Source organism: Primulina huaijiensis, chromosome 14 (assembly GCF_012295235.1).
Source record: "Primulina huaijiensis isolate GDHJ02 chromosome 14, ASM1229523v2, whole genome shotgun sequence".
Lineage (NCBI taxonomy): Eukaryota > Viridiplantae > Streptophyta > Magnoliopsida > Lamiales > Gesneriaceae > Primulina > Primulina huaijiensis.
The window spans coordinates 12,424,232-12,445,667 of NC_133319.1; the positions used below are offsets into that span (position 1 = coordinate 12,424,232).

The 21,436-nt window shown below is 31.0% G+C and overlaps 1 pseudogene; it reads left to right on the forward strand.

The window, feature by feature from the left end:
- The window catches only part of LOC140957985 (uncharacterized), a 111,944-nt pseudogene that overhangs the window by 54,049 nt on the left and 36,459 nt on the right, over positions 1-21,436 (forward strand).

Genomic DNA, 21,436 nt, shown 5'->3' on the forward strand with positions numbered 1-21,436 from the left:
TTTTGTATGGGGAGGAGTGTTCAAGGTTTCCTTCCCACAGCCCACGGTTTTCTCCTATAATTTTGACTTTTTTTGGCACATCACTGCATAAATTTTAATTTTAAAAGTAATTATTTAAATATTATCATGTATATAGAAATGTGTGAAAATTTCATATTTAATTATTATTCTATATAATAAAAATGTTTATAAATAAAAAAAATAAAATGTTATTGATATTTCTAATTTTGGTCACCACTCGGTGCAAGATATTAAAACCGAAGAATAAATAAACAAAACCATTTTTCTTCTTTTCTTCTTCGAATACACTTCTTTTCCTATTTAATTTTACAAATGAACTGCTCAAGAGATTTTTTTGGACTATGAAGTTAGCATTTTCGATAGGGTTTTACAGTGTAGATCTTCACCCACCAGAAGTTCTATATCTGCTCACTCTATTGCTTCATTTGGCATTTGTGGTAAGTTGTCATTGTTGGTTTGTTGGTGTATTACTTTTTCGCATCCAAAAAACAGTAGAAATTAAAAAAATTTAATTTGACAACCAAATCATGCTTGGGTTTCGTATTATTCTAAATTCATCCATATGATATTTATTGAATGTTTACCTTTAGCGTTTAACATATGGCTATAACTATTCTGGATTTTAATTAGAGATAGCCTTTCTTGTATCTCTTTACGAACAATCAGCAGGAAGTCACCTTCCTTCAATCTCCAAGAATTTGGTCCACGATTGAATGCTTTGTTCCTTGTCTATATTGCACTAGAAATCTAGATAAAATTTGCATTGAGAATCAATCACAGGAAAGCAGTAAGATTTCGGTGGCGACACGACGACAATGCGGCGGGGAAACGGCGATGCACGGTTGTGGAGTGGCGGTCACGCCTGAGGGATTGCCTTCTAAAGGTTGTGGTTGATTTTGTGTATTGTGAGGAGAGATAGGGAGAATCTACATTTTTTTCAATTCTTGATCTTGTTGTAATGTGTGTAATCAACCTTTGACTACATATATTTAAGGTTTCTCAAGTGTACATGGATCCTTCTAGAACTATGATTTTTTACTTTGTCAAATCTCTTGTGCTTATCTTATCAACTTTTGAGTAAGGTTTGATAAGATATGATAAATCATTATCCATCCACTGGATTCTAGAACCTTCAAAAATTTTCTTTGTGTGATTTGACAAATTAGAAATATACTATTTGGAAACTCCAAATTAATTAATCAAGCAATCCATGATTGTAGTATTATCATAATCTTTATCGACAATCAAAAAAAACTTATTTGACGAGGGTATAAAACTAGTTATTATGATGCAAAGTGAAAATTTCGAAGATCAAACTTCCACTAAATCATTTTTTGCAGGTGTCAATTTTGGAACTTCTTCCTAAATTATAGGCAGTTTCACTCTTTTAACATATTTAGCATTCATACAAATTCTCACAGCTTTCAAATATGAAATTCACTTATAAACATCTTTATAAGTCATATGTTTGATCTCCGTCAAAGTAAACCATCAAATTCAACTCCTTGAATTTGACTATCTCAATAAGAGTACAAAATCCAATATTTATGTGACCTTCAATGGTTTAGGGATTCAACTAGCCATGGGTTCACAACTCATGTGATTCGAGACAACTTTTATCTCTAGTACGGGTTTACTCTTGTTTGCCACATTATGTTCGTCAACCTATTTATCACAAAAACATCAAAACTCATTTCTTATTACACCCATCAAATCATGGTAAGAGCATTTAATAGCATCGCTCCATGATTCTCTAGGTATCATTGATAGTGTCAGCAAAAACTAGTAGGTTATGATTAGTGTGTATTACGGTCCCTTCAACTCATATATCGCGATCGAATCTACTACATTGGTTTATCGAGAGTTGGATATGAATACGATAACGATTTGATGTATCTTTGAGTAATAAAACTGGCATCGTGTTCGCAACTAAGCAAACACTTTTCCTATATCACAACTCATGCTCTGGTCAAAGATTCCTTGCACTGTTAACTCATAATATCACATAGGATATTCATAATTGTATGTGAGCGATGAATCCCCAACTACAAAGCATCGGATCCTACATATGTCGAAAGTACACACAATCTCGCGACCTGATGACCCTTACAGAGTCGGTTAACGAGTCAAAGTGTAGCATTAGTATGCAGAATCTCTATGTTGTCCCGGATCAAATGACTAATGGTGTGCAAATATAACTATAGACTAATCCACTCGATAAGTGATAACCGCTTGAAAAGTCCGAGAGAAGTTTGTTCAGTGAATCATCATATGATCATTCATCTATATTATTGGACATCTTCATTCCAATACCAATAAAAACGTGACGTTTAACATCACAGATGTTAGACTCAAACTCAAGATACCTTTATCCTTATTTTAGACGGTTGAATCAACTAGAAACGTGTTTAAAATATACTGTAACTAAATTGTGTTTGATGATCGATGTGAAATGTATTACCTCATTGTATCGTAGTGTACTTAAGGCCTTTATCTATGCAACTTGCATGGATATACAAATAAAATAAATAGCAGAATGAATTAAAATTTAAAATATTATTAAAATAAAGATTGTTTATAACATAAAAGTCAATAAAGTTCAAATCACAAGCTGATTTGTTGAACACTTACTCTAATATCCTAAGTTGTAGAGGGTATAGTACCTTCCAGACAACCTAGTTGGAGATCAACTTAATGATCGTAAGGGAGAGAAAATAAAAAAAATTCCTCATGATAGAGGACTTAAAATTAGAGTTCCCAAAGCATATGAGGATATAATATCGGAGAAAGATTTTATGCTCTTATGGCCCCAAAACTCCTGAACTGTAGAGTACCACATGTTGGAGAAAAGATGAGAGAGGTAGGATTTGTTTGAATATTGTTTTCTCACACCCAAGATGCAACATAAGTTTAAAAATTTTAGTTTTGACGTTCAAATGCTTATTGGGAATCGTATGATTTAAAAAATTCATAGAATGTTTAGATCTGATTTACACTTACGTATTTAACTATGGCTCTAACTATTCCAGTTTTAAAGCGGTGATAGCTCTTTTTGTTAATCACTACGAACGAATCTTTCTCCTTCGATCCTCAAATCAAGTCCACGATCAAAGATTGAATTCCTCGTATAGATAGAGATATAAACGAAATTTATGTCGAGCTTGGCTTGCCGGAATTCCAGAAATCCGGAGGTGGCGTCAAGACGATGGCACGATGGAAGGATAGTGGCCAAAATATTTTTTCCAAAATATAGAGGTGACCAATTTTTCTTGTCAAGGGAGAGAGAAGAGAAAATTTTGATGGTCAAAATTTTGTGTGTAAAAATTATGATATTTCATATAACTCTTAATGAAATATTTATAAGTTTTAATTCCTGGTCTAATAAGGAATCCTAATTGAATGAGGATGCAGTAATTTCATTATTCAAAATCTCTCATGTGTGTATTTTCTACTCTTGAAGATATCATTCATAGTTAAATTATTATCAACTTTTGATAATACAAATTTTGATATTACAATAAATATTCATACATCCATGTACACGCATTAATATATTTTAGACTCGTCTAGAATGTTTCATGAGAATTTTGAGTTTAGTAGTCACAACCACTAATATTATTAATTAATTATTAGATTCTAAATTTACTAAATATATATTTGTGAACTTATTATAACCCAGATCTACAATCAGATACTGTCGATATATCGAGGGCTCAAATCTTGTTCATATAATGAAAAATGAAAATTTCAAAAGACAATTTTTTCACTAATTCATTTTTTGCAGCTTTCAGTTTTGTGAACACCTTCACTAAAACAGACAGTTTTACTTTGCTCACTTAATTAGTTGTTAAGCTAACTTTTTCATCTTCCACTACATGGAATCAACTTATAAACTCGTTTATAAGCATTCTCATTGATCTCCATCAAACTACAGCCGTCAAATTCAACTCCTTAAATTTGACTATCTCAACGGGAAAACATAATTCAATACTTGTGTGATCCTCAATAGTTCAGCGTTACAGCAAGTCATGGGTTCATAACTTCATGTGATTCAGAACAACATTTGTTTCTATTCAAGTTTACCCTAATTAGCCCCATTATTTTTAACAACCACTTGATCAAGAATGTAAGAACTCAAGTCTGATTACACCCATCGGATTATAGTAAAAGCATCTAGTAGCATCGCCCTATGATCCCCTAGATATCACTGATAGGGCCTTCAAGAACTTTAAGTTATGGTTAGTGTATAGTACACTATCTTCAACTCTTATATCCTGATCGAATCTGCAACCATTGGTATGTCGAGATTTGGAAATAAATTCGACAACAATGTGATATATCTTTAAGTAATAATAACGAGATAGTATGCGCAACTGAGAAACACATTTCCAAAACTCTGGCCAGAGATTCCTTATACTATTAACTCATCAGATCACATAAGATATCCATACCCGTAGGTGAGCGGTGAATCCCCGACTACAATACATTGGCTCCTACGTATTTCGAAACTACACCAAACCTCGTCAGCTGATAACCCTCAATGGAGTCAGTAAACGAACCAAAGTGCATGCTAGTATATAGAGCATCCGCGTTGTCTCGGGTCAAATGACTAATGGTGTAAAACCATAACCACAGACTATTTAACTCGATAAATGATAACCATTTGGACAGTCCGAGGTGGGTTGTTCAAGTATCATCAAATAATCACTCATCTGTATGAATGAACATCTTCATGTCTTTACCAATGAAACATGAATTTTATATCATAAATGCTAGTGTCAAGCTCGAACGACCTTTATTCTTCTTTTTAGGCGGCTGAATCGATTAGCAACATGTTTAGAATATATGATACACTTTCTAATTAGTTTTATGATCTTACGTTGAGAGACAGACTTCATGATACTTATAGTATATTCAACAACTTTATCTATGCAACTTGCATGTGTATACAAATAAAATAAATGTCATAATTGAATAAAACCGTAAATTATTATTAAAATAAAGATTGTTTTTACATAAAAGTCAATAAAACTCAAACTACAAATTAGCTCATATGACACGTACTCCAACATAATTTCGCACATACAATCCCTTGCCCAAGGTTCATTATCTGACTCTCTTTAAAATTTCGCATTCCACGTTGTATTAGAGTTTTAAAAAAAATTTCTTTTTCTCTTTTTTTTAATGTTTTTTATATTTTATTTATTTCCCAGTAATGTTTTTTTTTCCCTATCTTGATGATCTTTCAACGTTGGATCTTCCTTCCTTTTATAGAAAAACGAATGTTAATACTTTTCTGTTTTAGTACAATAGAGATCCTTAGTTGTTTTTGTTCGTATTTACTTAATTTCAATCACGTACTGTTTCCATTCTGCCATCCGTTTGGTGTCTTCATTAATGAGCTTTATACGGCAGTTGCATTATTGACAAGACAAGTCTGAGCGAGAGACTGAAAAAATATATTCTGAGAGACTGAAATGTCTTTTTCGAAGTGCCCGGTTTACGGTCCAAGTGGCGGCATAGACTGATAAATTCATATGTTTATTTACATGAAATACTTGTAGAAGTGCATTTCAGTCTCTTAAACTTTAAAATTTTAAAGAACTTTATTCTAATCTGTATTTGTAAAAATTTAAATGACTCGGTTGGTAGAATAAAACACATCCATCGAGTATAGAATGGTCGCTAGCTAGCCCCCCAAGTACTACTTCTATCTATGCTAGCTACATTAAATTTATCAACTTTAATTTGACATGTTGTGTTCGAGTAAAATCGAGTAGTGGTTAATTTCAACTTCATTGATGATTTTTATACGATGTATAGGATGAATTTGATCCGATGCAGTCCGAATCGTGGGGTGAGGTGAGATTAAGCGTGCAAACAGAATGAATTGAGTCGAATATGAAGAAATTTTTTTTCAAATTAAATATATTCAAGTTCGAATTCGATTCAAATCTGAAATTTTTAATTTTTTTGCTTAAATTCGGTTTGGATTAAAGTTTGAGTTCGACTCAAAAGATTCGAACATGTTTACGAAGTATGTTCACTATTGCCCGAAACTAAATACTTAAAAAGCTCGAAATGTATGTATTTAATATATAATTATAGTAATAAAATATTAAAATTTGCTAGCAGCGCACGAACTATCGAAAAAAATTAAATTAGGGCTCGAATTCAGCTCAAAAAATTTGAATGTGTTAGGATACGAAAAGGTGTTTAAGGGGAGGTGAATAAATACCTTGCAAAATTTTATCTCATTTTCAAAATGATTGATTCCAACTGGATCTTAAAGGGATATTTTATAAAAGCGCGGAAGGAACATGTTGGACTCAATGAACAATAAATATAGTGACAAAACTTCAGCCCAGTTACAAACATCAAAGGAAATAAATAAATGCAGTAAGTAATACAGACCTGTTTCTAGAAGTTTCAAAGTGGTGTAATTTTTTTATGTTTCCCCTTTTTCCTTCAGCCTGAATGTTTGTGCTAAAAAACTTCGATTAATATAACTATTTGTAATAATCCACTTTTGTTGAGTTATCTTTATCCTACTGAAATTCTTAGCGAAAAACAATCAACAATATATAGTAATAAATGTGCAAAAAGATTCCTTTTTACAGTTAAAAATGTTCAATAAAAAAATCTACTCAATAACTTTTCACAAAAGAATGAGTGAGTTAACACTGATAATAATATTTGAAAATTTTGAATTAAGAAAATCAATAAGGTAAGCATAAGAATTTTTTATCTGAGATAAAAATTTCAATTCGTATAAGTTGTTCTTGTAACCTTCAATCTGCATCTTGATCGATCCTTATATACTTGAATTTCAACGTTCAGAATTGAACTGTTTTTTGAGATCATACAGATGATGTTTCCTAAAAATAGCAACTGATGTCACGTGTCTTTGTCTTTTTTCCCGAAAGGGTACTGAGCTCTAAGACACTAATATTTAACATCTAATAAATGTTTGTTTTTTTCTTAAAATGTTATCTCAAATCTTTTTTGAACTACAAATCATCGTATCTTTATAATAGGTGTCCAGCGAACAAACTTAAGACTTAACCTTTAGACTTTTATGTAAAGTAATTTTATTTTAATAATATTTTAATTTTTATTCAATTACGACATTTGTTTTATTTGAATATCCATCCAAGCTGTACAGATAAAGTTGTTGAATACACTATAGGAACCATGAGGTTTGTCTCTCAATGTAAGATCATGAAATTAATTAGAAAGCATACCGTATATTCTAAACATGTTTCTAGTTGATTCAATCATAAAAAATAAGGATAAAAGTCTCTTGAACTTGAGACTAGCATTTGTTATGTAAATGTCATGTTTCATTGGTAAGAACGTAGAGATGTCCATTTATATAGATAAGTGATCATTTGAAGATGCATTGAACAACCTTCCATCGAACTGTCCAAGTGGTTATCACTTATCGAGTTGAATAGTCATCGGTTATGATTGTATATTATTAGTCATTTGACCCGAGACAACTTAGAGACTTCACACAATAACATGCACTTTTATCCGTTTACCGGCTCCATTGAGGGTCATCAAGTGGTGAGATTGTGTGTAGTTTCGAATACATAGAAGTCAATGTATTGTAGTCGGACATTAACCGTTCGTCGGGGATTCGTCACTCGCCTACGGGTGAAGATATCATATGTGATCTGATGAGTTAATAGTGCAAGGAATATCTAGCAGAGTAATATATGTGCATTTTGGAAATATGTTTCTTCAGTTGCAAATACCATGTCACTGTTATTACTCAAAGATATATCACATCATTGTCGAATTCATTTTCAACTCTTGATATACCAATTATTGCAGATTCGATCGGGATATATGAGTTGAAGAAATCGTACTGTACGCTAATTATAACTTAAGGTTCTTGTAGGTACTATCAGTAATACCTAGGAGATCTTGGGGCGATGCTACTAGATGCTCTTACCATGATCTGATGAGTACAATCAGACTTGAGTTCTGACATTCTTGATCAAGGGGTTGACGAAAAGAATGTGACTAAAAAAGATAAGTTCGAATAGGAACAAATGTTGTTCTGAATCACATTAAGTTGTGAAATTGTATCCTTAAACCATTGAGGGTCACACAAGTATTAAATTATATGTTCTCGTTGTGATAATAAACTTCAAGGAGTTAAAGTTGACGACTGTAGTTTGATGTAGATCAATTAGAATGCTTTTAAAAGAGTTTATAAGTTGATTTCATATAATGGAAGATGTGGACGTTAGCGTAACATCTAATTAAGTGAAGAGAGTGGAACTGTATATTTTAATGAAAGAGTTCACCAAACTGGCAGCTGTCAAAAATAAATCTGTGGAAAAAATTTGTCATTCGATATTTTCATTTTTCATTATGTGAACGAGATTCGTAACCTCGATACATCGGCGTTTGATCGATCGAGTTTATGATGAGTTCATATTTATTTATTTAGTAAATTTAGAATATTTTAATTAAATAATAATATTGGTAATGATAATTATAAAGTGCAATTCTCATGAAACATTTTAGAAGAGTAAAATATATATTTAATTAATTGAGTAATTAAATAAAAGTTATTGAATTTAAAGCATAAATAAATAAAAAATATATATATATATATAAACTGAATAATAGAATTACAATATCTTGATTAAAGTATGATTCTTGATTTGATTAGAAATTAAAAATTTTAAATATTTCATTAAAGATTATACGAAATAACATAACTTTTACACACAAATTTTTTTCACCAAAATTTTCTTCTTCTCCCTCAAATTTTCGGCCACCCATAATTTTTAGAGAAAAATTTCGCCCACCATTCTTCCACCCAATTTCCGCTCCAACTTCCCCGCACTGCCGCCAGATTTCTGAAATTTTGGCGATCAATTCTCGATGTAAATTTCGTTTAGATCTCTAGTATCAGGGGCAGTGCCAAGATCTTGGTTCAGTGTAAGCAACAATATATTATAATTAATAAAGCAAAAAAGAGCACTGATTAACGACAACTAAAAATTAATGTGTCATAAAGTTTGAACACAAGTTACGCACAGCCAGTAGCATTGATAATTGATGGGAAAACGTCAGAAAAATTAAGAACAATAGCGTATACAAAATCCGAAATCAAAACAAAATATGATATAAAATATAAAATATACGTTCGAAAAATAAGAATGAATTCATTATCGATTGGAAAAAGCATAAAATTATAAAATAATTGAATGATCGACAAACATTGAAAGAAAAAACGAACCTAAAATTTGGTGACATTTTGGATTTTTAGAGATTATGAAATATGAAGCAGTAATTAAAATGAATTGGATTTATTGTTAATCAAAGTGTATGACGTTCGTTTCTCGTGAAGAGAAAACACATGCAGAAGACTATAAAGTATATACTTGGATATTAATAATATGTAAAAAAAATTGACTTAAAATTTGTGCCTACCAAATTATAAAAAGAAAAAATTTGTTATTTTTTTAATCAGTATAGACAACTAAACATATAATAATAACATACAAAAATTAAAAAATTTAGACATAATATATATATATATATATATATATATATATATAAATAAATAAACATATAAATAAATTTTTTTTAGCCCAGTGCCGCCCCTGTCTAGTATGATCAATACGAGGAACAATGTTTTTTGTGGTAGACCCGATTAAGAGACTGAAGAAAGTTCGTAGAGACTTACAAAAAGAGCTGTTACCGTCTAAACACCGAGATAGTTAGAGTAAGCATTAAATACGCAAATTTAAATGAGATCTAAACAACTTATGAATTATTTAAATCATACGATGTTCAAGAACATTTTGAACGTCATTTTTTTAAAAATCCATTGCGTCTTGGGTGCGAAAAAAGGTACTCCAACAGTGGTATCAAAGAAAGTTTATTTTGTACTGTATGATTTGTTGTTTGAATTATGTTGAGTAATTTATTTCTAACTGCATAAGAATTTTCCAGAAAATCATAGCTCTTGAAAAGGTTATTTTTTAAAAAAAAAAATATTTTATGCACGCTACCGGGAACAGTTCCATGCAGCGGACGCCCAAAATATTCAGGCAGTGGGCAGCCATGCCCCTTTTGAGCTCGAATTATTTGGGTTTGGGGTGATTTTTGAATTTTAAAAAAATTTTGGGCCAAACTTATATTTTATGAAAATTTAATCAAATTCGTTCTTCAAAAATTATGGAATTTTTCCTATAAAATAAATAATTAGAATTGAATTTAATTTAATTATTTATAATAAATTATGTTCTACAATAAATTTAATTATTAATAAATTAATTGTAGTTAAATAAAATTGTTTATTTAACTTATTAATTTATTTCTAATTATGGAGGATAATAATAAATTTATAAGATGCATGATTTGTTGATAATATGTGATATTATGGATTTATATTATATTTCATATTATATAGTAAAAAGATGGTCGAAAGTCATGAACAATTTTTTATGTGGATGTTAAGATATTTTACGTCTTATATTTTTAATTATTTGATAATTATTTAAAGTGAGACTGGTTTATGACCCGTTTCCACTCCTTAAATTTGTATCCTAATGTGCCATGAAAATTTAATGTAAATATTAGATTTAGTGGGCGATCAAGATTTACGTAGTATTAAACAATAACTTTAAGTTACTTTTAAAAATGTTTTATATGTTCCTGATTTGGTTAAAAACATTGTTTCAATTTCTATGCTTGATAAAGATGGATTATCTTGTTTATTTTCTAAAGATATTTGCAATATTTACAAGAATAAATGTTTAATTGGAACAAGCGAATTACAAAATGATCTCGATAATTTAAAAATTAAAGATATTTCAACTAACGATGTCCAAGTAAACAAGATATCAACATCAAACAAAAGAAAACAAGATCGTATAAATCAGGACACTTGTGGCATGCTAGGCTATAACATATTTCTTAAAGAAGGATGCGCAAGCTAGAGAGAGAAAGAATGTTTGGCGTGAGAAATAAAGTCTAATATGTGTGTGGTCCGCTAAGTGTTAGCACGATTTATAGTCAATCATACTTATTACCTTTATTGATAACTTCTCGAGAAATGTGTATTTAATAAATATTAAATACAAGTATGAACCATTTGAAAAGTTCAAAGAATTAAGGGCTGAAGTAGAGAAACAATTAGGAAAGAACACTAAAATACTTCGATCTGATCGAAGTGGATAATACTTAAGTATTGAATTTCAAGAGTAACTTAAAGAGAATTAGATTATCTCACAATGGACTCCACCTGACATAGTTCGATCTATGATGAGATTCACTGAATTGTCATCATATTTTTGTGGATTTGCGCTTGAGACTGCAGCAATGTTTGAAGCATGCCCATACAAAGACAATGCATAAAACTCTATATGAAATATGGATGGGAAAATCTCCCAAATATTCTTTCTTAAAATCTGATGATGTCATGCTTATGTGAAACAGACAGTGAGAGACAAATTGAATAGTAGATCCAATTTGTGCTACTTTGTGAGATATTCGAAGAATTTCATTGGATAATATTCCTACGATCCCAATTAAACAAAGGTGTTTGTTTCAAGAAATGTTATATTCTTAGAGAATGAATTTATATAGGATAGAAAGGGCGGAATGATGGAACTCGAAGAGATTCGTGAACCACCCACTTAGAAATCGTAGAACCCACACCACAACAGCCAGTTAAAGTAACACAAGCTCCTAGGAAATATGGAAGGGTCTCAAAGCCATCTAAGAGGATGAGTTTGCTTATTGAAGAAGATCAAGATGAGCCTATTCTTGGTTGTGATACAAGAAAATTCAAAGAAGCATTGTCTGATGTAGATTCATCTAAATAACTTGAAGCCATGCAGTCCGAGATGGACTCTATGTATTTGAACCAAGTACAATCCTTACTAGATCCACTTGAGTTAATTGTTTCCGTAGAAGGCAAATAGATTTACAAAAAAAACTTGGGGAGGATGGGATGGTAATGACATTCAAATCAAGGTTGGTATCAAAAAGATATACTCAAAGGCAGTATATTGACTATGAAAAAATCTTTTCTCCGGTCTCAATGTTCAAGTCAACTAGAATATTACTAACAATAGTAGCATCGTATGACTATGAAATATGGCAGATGGATGTAAAGATAGCGTTATTTAATATTGACATTAAGGAAGAGATTCAGTGAGCATAAAATATGCAAACCTCCCAACTCCATCTATGGACTCAAACATGCATCAAAGAGCTGGAACATAATATTTGACAACACTATCAAAGAATTGTATTTTTTTTCAAAAATCATGAGAAACCATGTGTATACAAGAGCGTTAGTGGGAGTTCTGAGACACTCCTAGTACTTTATGTTAATGACATACTGCTAATTGAAAATGATGTAGGGACGTTGCAGTCAACTAAAATATGGTTAGCTAGTAAATCCTGCATGAACGATATGATTGAATCATCTTATGTATTAGGAATACAGATCTATAAAGATATATCAAAGAAGATGCTAGGGCTAAACTGGTCCACTTATATCGATACCATACTTAGGAGATTTTCTATGAGGGAGTCCAAGATAGGATATCTTTCAAAGTGACACAATGTGACTTTATCTAAGTTTATGTGCCCTAAGACTGATGATGGGGTAGAAACCATGAGTCGTATCTCGTATGCGTCTGCTATAGGCAGTATAATGTATAGTATGATATTTGAGTGTTGCAAGTAGATATCAGTCGAATCCTAGTCCATTGCATTGGAAAGAAGTCGAGGACATTCTTAAATACTTAAGAAGAACTAAGAATTTGTTCATGTTTTACGGGAGTGGAGATTTAAAATTTGATTGCTATACTGATTCTAGATTCCAGTCAGATGTGGATAATTCAAAATCAACATTTGAATTTATATTCAAGCTCAATGATGGTGTTGTTTATTGGAAGAATCCAAGGAAGACACCACAACGGATTCAACTACTGAGGCGGAATATATAGCTACATCAGCTGTAACGAAGGAGTTGATCTAGTTTCGGTTTACTGCGACAAAGTCGATGCCGTTGCGCAAGCAAATGAACTGATTTTTCAACAGCGATATAAACATATACTGAGGAAATTTCATATAATCCGGGAGATCGTGGGAAGAGGAGACATATCAATAGAGAGAGTCACCTCTGCAAACAACGTTACTAATCCACTGACGAAGCCTCTGTCAGGACCGTTGTTTGAGAATCATCATTAAGCAATGAGCTTGAAATCTATGGGTAGTTGGCTATAGGGCAAGGAGATTTTTAGAGTAGGTTATCAACGATCTAACTTATGGTTTGAGCTTTTTTTTTACTCTTATGTAAAAACAATATTTATTTTAATAATATTTTATTGTTTTATCCAGTTTTGACATTTACTTTATCTGAATACTCATGCAATCTGTATAGATAAAGTCCTTGAATATACTATAGGTATCATGAGGTCTGCCTCTAAACGTAAGATCGTGAAACTCATTAGAAAGGGTACCATATTTTCTAAATAGTTTCCTAGTCGATTCAACCACATAAAATAAGGATAAAGGTCGTTTGAGCTTGAGCTTGAGACTGACGTCTGTGATATAAATGACATAATTCATTGGTAAGGACATTAAGATATTCATTCATACAGTTGATCATTTAATGATACACTGAACAATCATCCCTCGTACTGTCCAAGTGTTTATCACTTGTCAAGTGGAATATTCCGCAGTTATGATTGTAGACCATTAGTCCTTTGACCTAGGACAACGTAGAGACTCTACATACTAACATGCAACGTAGAGACTCTACGTACTAACATGCATTTTGATCTGTTTACTGAATTCATTTAGGGTCATCAAGTGGCGACGTTGGGTGTAGTTTCGAAGTACGTTGGAGCCAATACATTGTAGTCAAGGATTCACCATTCGCCTATGGGTGAAGATATCCTATGTGATCTGATAAATTAATAGTGCAAAAAATCTTTGATCAGAGTAATACATGTGCATTTAGAAATGTGTTTCCTCAATTTGCACATACTATGTCACTGTTATTACTCAAAGATATACCACATCGTTATCAAATTCATTTGCAACTCTCGATATATCAACGCTTGCAGATTCGATCGGGATATATGAATTGAAGGGACCATACTGTACATTAATAATAACTTAAGGTTCTTGTGGGCACTATCAGTGATATCTAGGATATCGTGAGACAATACTACTAGAAGCTCTTACCATTATCTGATTGTTGCATTCATACTTGATTTCTAAAATTCTTGATCAAGAGGTTGATGAAAAGAATGAAGTTAATTCGGGTAATCCCGAATAAGAACAAATGTCGTTCTGATCCACATGAAGTTATGAACTCACAACTTGTTGTATCATTTAATCATCGAGGGTCACACAAGTATTGGATTAAGGGTTCCAGTTGAGATAGTCTAACTCAAAAAGTTGAATTTGGTGACTGTAGTTTGATGAAAATCAATTAAAATGCTAATAAAAAATTTTATAAGTTGATTTCATGTAATGGAAGATGTGGATGTTAGCTTAACAACTAATTAAGTGAGGAGATTGAAACTATCTGTTTTAGTGAAATAATTCACAAAAATGGCGGCTGCCAAAAATAAATCACTGAAAAATTTTGTCTTTCGAAATTTTCATTTTTCATTAAATGAACGAGAGTCGAACCCTTGATACATCGGCGTCGTTCGATCATCGATCGGAGTTATAAAGAATTCACAATTATTTATTTAATAAATTTAGAATCTACTAATTAAATAAGAATAATAATACTATTGACGACTCTAAGTGCAAAATTTTCATGAAACACTCTAAAATAATCTCAAATAGATTAATTAATTAATTGAGTAATTAAATAAAAGTTATTTATATATAATAGATTAATTTATTAATTAAGTAATTAAATAAAAGTAATTTAATTTAAAACATTAATAAAAAGTTGATAATAATTTAATTATGTATTATTGATAAGTGCAAGTTTTGCACTTAAATTACCAAAGAAAATGACATGAAAGTTTGCGAATATCGAGCGGATTTACATGTTTTGGCTGTTGTTTATGTCATTGCTAGAATCAAGAATATGTGCATAACTTGTGACCAACAAGGAGTTAATTAATTTTCGAAATGGAAGAATGAAGTGAACAAGAAAGCTGAAGAAGTGCGAGCGAAAAGAAAAAAAATAAAAAATATGAATGAACAGTATTCCACGTCCCAGCGCGCGCAGCACGGATGTGATAAAACAAAAGCTCGTGCGCGGTTGCTCACACAAGGAATCTTGAGGAGCCGCACACACAAGAGAGGCGTGACGCAGAATCTGACGGTCTTTTCTTGAGCTTTTGCAACCATTCACACACTTATTAAAATGTAAACCCTAGACACAGGAAAGGGTCGCAGTCACACACAAAAATCCAGAAAATAGGAAAGACAGCGAGAACGAAGACGGAGAGTGCATCTACTGGGTACGGAGTTGCATATTTGGATTCAAGTGTTCTTTTCTGCTCTTACCGCAATCTCTTAGTTATTTGGTGATGTCAAAAAAGATGGATTTGTTTTATCGTTTTTCCCTTATGAACTAATTTATTTAATCTAGAGAACGACGTATCTTGGTCGAATCTATGTTTATGAATTGTTGATTTATATATGCGGATGTCTTCTTGTTTTATTTATATATTCCTGATTTTATTGCTTTCAATTACTTGACCAATAATTAGACTGTTATATTTATTCGAGATCTATCACTCGAGAGAGGGGATTCGATTAGGACCATAGGAAAATGTATCGTTGGTGTTTATAGAGTTCGGAAAGTCTATAATTCCACCAAACCCATTAAAAGAATTATAGTACTATTGAAATTATTTAATATTTATATTTTAATATGGATATTGAAATCGATATTAGATAATTAATATCTACATATCACTTGGGAAAGGGAGTAGGAATATTTGAGAATTTTGGGGTAGTAAACAGGTTGAATTTATGAATATAAAAGTCAGCAATAATTTAATATAGTAAAGATCAAGTGAAATCGCACATCTAGATTATTTGTTCTCATTGATTTGAAAGCTTTGTGTGTTTGAATTAATTATATTTATAATTAACCATAAAATTTACTTTAATTATCTCAAAAAAAGTTGACTATTTTGATTACGGTAGTTAATATATTATTAAATTACGCTCCATGTGGGAACGATATATGTGCTTAATTGAGTACTAAAACATAATACCGTACTCTTGCAGGTAGCAAATATTGCAACAACGATATTTTTAAGAATCGAAAAATAAATACATGAGAGATTTTGAATAATGGAATTACAATATACTGATTAAATTAAGATTTTTGATTTGATTATAAATTAAGGATTATAAATATTTTATAAAGGGTTATACGAAATAACATAACTTTTATATAAAAAATTTGTTCACCAAAATTTTCTCTATCTCCCTCAAATTTTCGGCCACCCCATTATTTTTAGAGAAAAATTTTGGTCACCACTATTCCACTCCGACTTCGCCGCACCGCCGCCGGATTTCTGAAATTCCGGAGATCAACTCTCGAACCAAATTTCGTTTAGATCTCTACTATGATTTGTACGAGGAAAAATGTTTCTGATCGTGAACCTAATTAGGGGACTAAAGAAAGTTCGTATGGATTTACAAGAAGAACAATTATCGTCTAAACACCGAGATAATTGGAGTCATCGTTAAATACGCAAAGGTAAATCAGATCTAAACACCATATGATTGATTTACATTATACGACACTCAAAGAACGTTTTGAAAGTAAACAAAAAATTTAAACTTCTGTTGCGCCTTGAATGCGAGAAAACGATACTTGAATTCTAAGATCTCGAAAATTAGATGTTTTTGGTTTCGATATTCTGTTGTAACAAACTCTCTCACCAACTACGAAAGCAAAAACCATATGTAACATTGGAGATTTTGACCATCATCTCACAGCTAATGTTTGTGGCGCAAAACTTGAGTTTATGATAAAATTTTCACAATTAAATATATTAATTGTGTGATTTTATTTTAATTATTGATTAACTGTTGCTTTTATGATCACAATAGTTAGCAGTGGTCCAAAACTGCCCCGATTTTAGGCTAGTCGAAACTTCTAGGCGCCACCATTCTTAATTATAGTATATATATGCATATCGAATTTTGAGTTTGAATCCGATACAGAAGAAGTATTGGAAAAATATGGTGATGAACTAGAAGAGTTAGATGTTTAGGTTTAATATCAATATATTATGTTGGAAAAAATGTTGAACAAATTTAATTTTCATTGTACAACGGTTGTAGTAAAGTAGTAAACTGATGTGGATGATTCATATATAAAAATTTATTAATATATATATATTATTACAATTTTAAATTTTATAATAATATATATTTCATATACAAACATAATACTCATGAACCACTTAATGAATTTAAGCTTTAAAAAAAACCGCATAGACAACCGCCTAGGCGCTAGGCGGTAGGTAACCGCTCGCCTACCGCCTACCGCTTTTTAGAACACTGATAGTTAGTGCTAAATATGTCTAAATGCAACTTGAATTAATCATTCGAAGGAGAAAATATTATGTTAAGTTTACAAAGTAATTGACTTTTGGATTTCATTTAACAAAGAATAAGAAAGTCTTTTTTTTTTTTTGGTGGCTTAACTTGAATGAAAAGTCGTCGTCTTAAACAAGGGAGAGTATACTCGACAAAGGCTGCAATATTTTGACTCGCCAATAAAAAATTCAAGAGCACAATGAATGACTGAGTAATTAATAGGGGAAAAAAAAAAACAGAGCAGAATTGAAATTATATACTTGTGTAAGAACAAATTTTGATCAATTTTGTGAACACTTATTTCTTATATACATAAAATAATCGACCTTTTTGCTAATATTTATTTCGCACATATTTATTCATAGATTTTGATCAATTTTATGAACATTTATTTTCAAAAATTTTAGATTTATCGAAACGGAAATTATTTAAAAATTCGAATAGTTCATGAAAATTACAAAGCCTTAATTTTTACATTTAAGTATTTGCTGACTTATAAATGAAAGAGATCGGGGTTGACCTTTAACTAATTGAAAGAAGCAAGTAGGGCACTTTTCTGAATTGTAATTTGTCACTAATCCTGCTTAATTGTCAATTAAACAATCATTTTAAAATATTTTTTTGAAAATCATTTTTATAATATTTTTTTATTTAATGTAAGTGTACCTATTAGTGGAAAATATAATTTGTTTCGCCACCTGATCATATAGACCAGATAATATTCATGCCGAAGAAAGCAATTTATTGGTTAAAGTCAAACTGTGTGTGATGCGGCAAAAAAAATAGCATATGGACAAAGTTGGATTTTTTGTCAAGAAGCTCAACGATAATGCAGTCATCGAAGGATAGAAAATTATGTTCAAATTTAGTCATATATTATCATTGTACTTAGTGTCTAATAAGATAATCTCGTAAATGTTACACGAATATTTGAGTTGGCAATTATATCTTGATTTTATGTTGATTGAAATTTTGAATATTGTCTATTTTTTGTGAAGCTTAATTAATCAACTTANATATTTTAAAAATATTTATATTGATTAGTCATCCTTCGACTTTTATCAATTTCAAACTTTTAAAAATAAAGGAAAAAACTAATTATAATTTTGAGAGAAATTGAATTTAAATCTTAAAGAGTGATAAATTTGGTGCTTCACTTATTTTAAAATCTATCTTTTTCATTAACGCAAAAATAAAGAGAAATATGTTAGATGAAATCATTATTTATCCAAGTTTTGAGATATAAAATGAATATTGTTGGGTTGTGAAAATGCTAACAATATTGATTTTGATGATACCAAAACCTGTTATTGTGTTTCTATTATCTTTACTCAAGTGTGTAGTTGCTAGTTTAAGTTGGAAGCTGGAACTCAAATTTAGCCAAACTGAAAATATGGCGTGCTGAAGTATTTTGATAATATCTCATAGCTTGACGATGCAAATTTCCAACAACCAAGACTTCCGAACATAAAATCCAAATTTCTACAAGTCATATTTCTGTTTAGTTAGGCCAATTTGGATGTTATCAAGGCAATATGATGGTTACAATATTAAGTTGAATGTTATCGAAGTAGGAATCAGCTACACGAGCAGTTCTGATATTTTGGCTATATCTCTCAGCGAGATTATTGAAATGAAATGATTCAACATGGTTTACGAAGTTAAGGCGTTGATATTAACAGGTCAAAGTCTAAATCAAAGCTTAAAAAGGAGAAAACCATGATGAATTTTTCTAATCGGAACAGGATGAAATCGGCAAAGTTGAATTCAGCAGACCTCAAATTAGTAAACATCGTATCAGGAGACCTCATATAAGCTGATCAAATTCAGCATATATGAAATTCAGCAAAGTTCAAAATCAGCATAGGTCGAGATATATGGACAACAACGCAAAACCGTACAAAACTTTTTCAAACTGTCATATTCTTGTTTGCAACATTAATATCACTCTTGGAGACTATAAATACAACGTCTTAAAGATCGAACAAAAGTTTTGATGAGGATTCAAAAGCATGGACAACTTAATTAAAGAAAACTAGCTAAAATGAGAGCGAACTCCAAGAAGAGAATGCCATGATTTATTTGAGACATAAACACAATGTAATAGATTAAATCATCACACACAATCACTCGCACTTCAAAGTTTGGTTGAATAATAGTTTTCACATAAATACATTAAAGATTATGTTCGTAGTCTTGACATAAGAGACATTAAACATTAAGCGGATTATGAGGTTGCAGCATACAATAAAGAGTATGCTATAAGGTTCGATTAGACAATGGATAAGTCCTAAGATGAAATGAGTTTTTACAAGATATTGTATAAACCAAAGTCTTCTCGGGGATAAATCTAGCAATGGAGAATGGGTGTCATATGAGTTATTAATCTCCGAACATCCATAAACATATTTGTGCATCTTTACTTAATCACATTTAATTGTTTTTTGGTTTATAAATGCATTGTTGAAACATTTTATATGTCTTTCAAATACGTTGCATACAAATTATTTGATAAAATGCTTCAAACAAACCGTTTTTTACATTCAAGTTGCATATTTTTTAAATATTTTTGCAAAATGTTTAATCGGTTTTTAAATATATTAAAAGAATTTAAAGATATATTCTTTTTTCCCCGTATTCTAGATGAAAATTAAGCATCATTCGCATTCATTTGTCATGTACTACTTATTTTTATCTGTCTTTCCATCCACTTACAGACTTAATTTATTTGGTGCATATTATCATATCGAAAATTTTCCACGATATTTATTTAACGTAGAGTTACTTATATTTTAAATAAATAGAAAAATAAATTTAATAAATATTAGTTAATATTGCTGAAAATTTATGCCAACATACGTTGTCAAGAAAATACTTTGAATATTAAACAGGCTCTTACGAGTTATGAATGCCAAAAATATTTGATATATATTAGATTATATACAACTGAACTCAGATTTTAAAAATAATAATATTTTTCTGTACTGTTTGTGCAGTTTGAGAACTTTAAAAAGAAGTCAAAATTTTGGGTGCATGAATATCTGCTTTATTATTTTAATATACACACATGCATTGGTTTGTCCCCAATGCATAAATGTCATTAAGTCTGCTGCTGGTGTACGCAGGGCAAAAATAACACTGGTCGGTTGGTCCTTTGTATTGACATGTTTTTGTTTTTTTATTTCGTAAGTTGTCAAGTTTTAATTTTACTTTAATTAATTACTTTTCTTTTTTACTTTTAGTGATCTTTTCAAATTGTAAAGAGATTTTGAAGTCGGATATGTTAATAATGTCAAACAACATATCAGCAAAATTTGACACTATCACATTAATGATTGGCACCACATGATTAATTTATGATGTTATGTGTCAAGCGGGGTTTGGCATGAGGCGATCGTCGGACAGCGGGGTGGCGGCAGCCCGCGACTGGTGAGCGGTAGAGAAGAGCTGTTGCATACGTGAAATTGAAGGAGATACAGCTACAGTCTACTACTTACATGAAGTGATGGTTTGGTTGGCCTCGTGACAGGTCCGACTTTGCGTCAAATCGGCATACTAGTGAAAAATGAATAAAAGTGAAAAAAAAAAAAATCAAGTTATTAGATCAAACGAAGCTTTGAATTGACATGATTTTCTTTTTGTCCCATATATTTTATTTTTAACATAATAAATTGTTTGTTTGTTCACTTTTAGTATTTTTTATTTGCAAATATGTTGTAACGCTGGATACACCAATGAAGTTGTAAAGAACTCGTATCGTATTATCGTAAATCATATTTTGATTATCGATAATTCATGAAATTGTGATGTTATTAAGTGTATGAAGTAT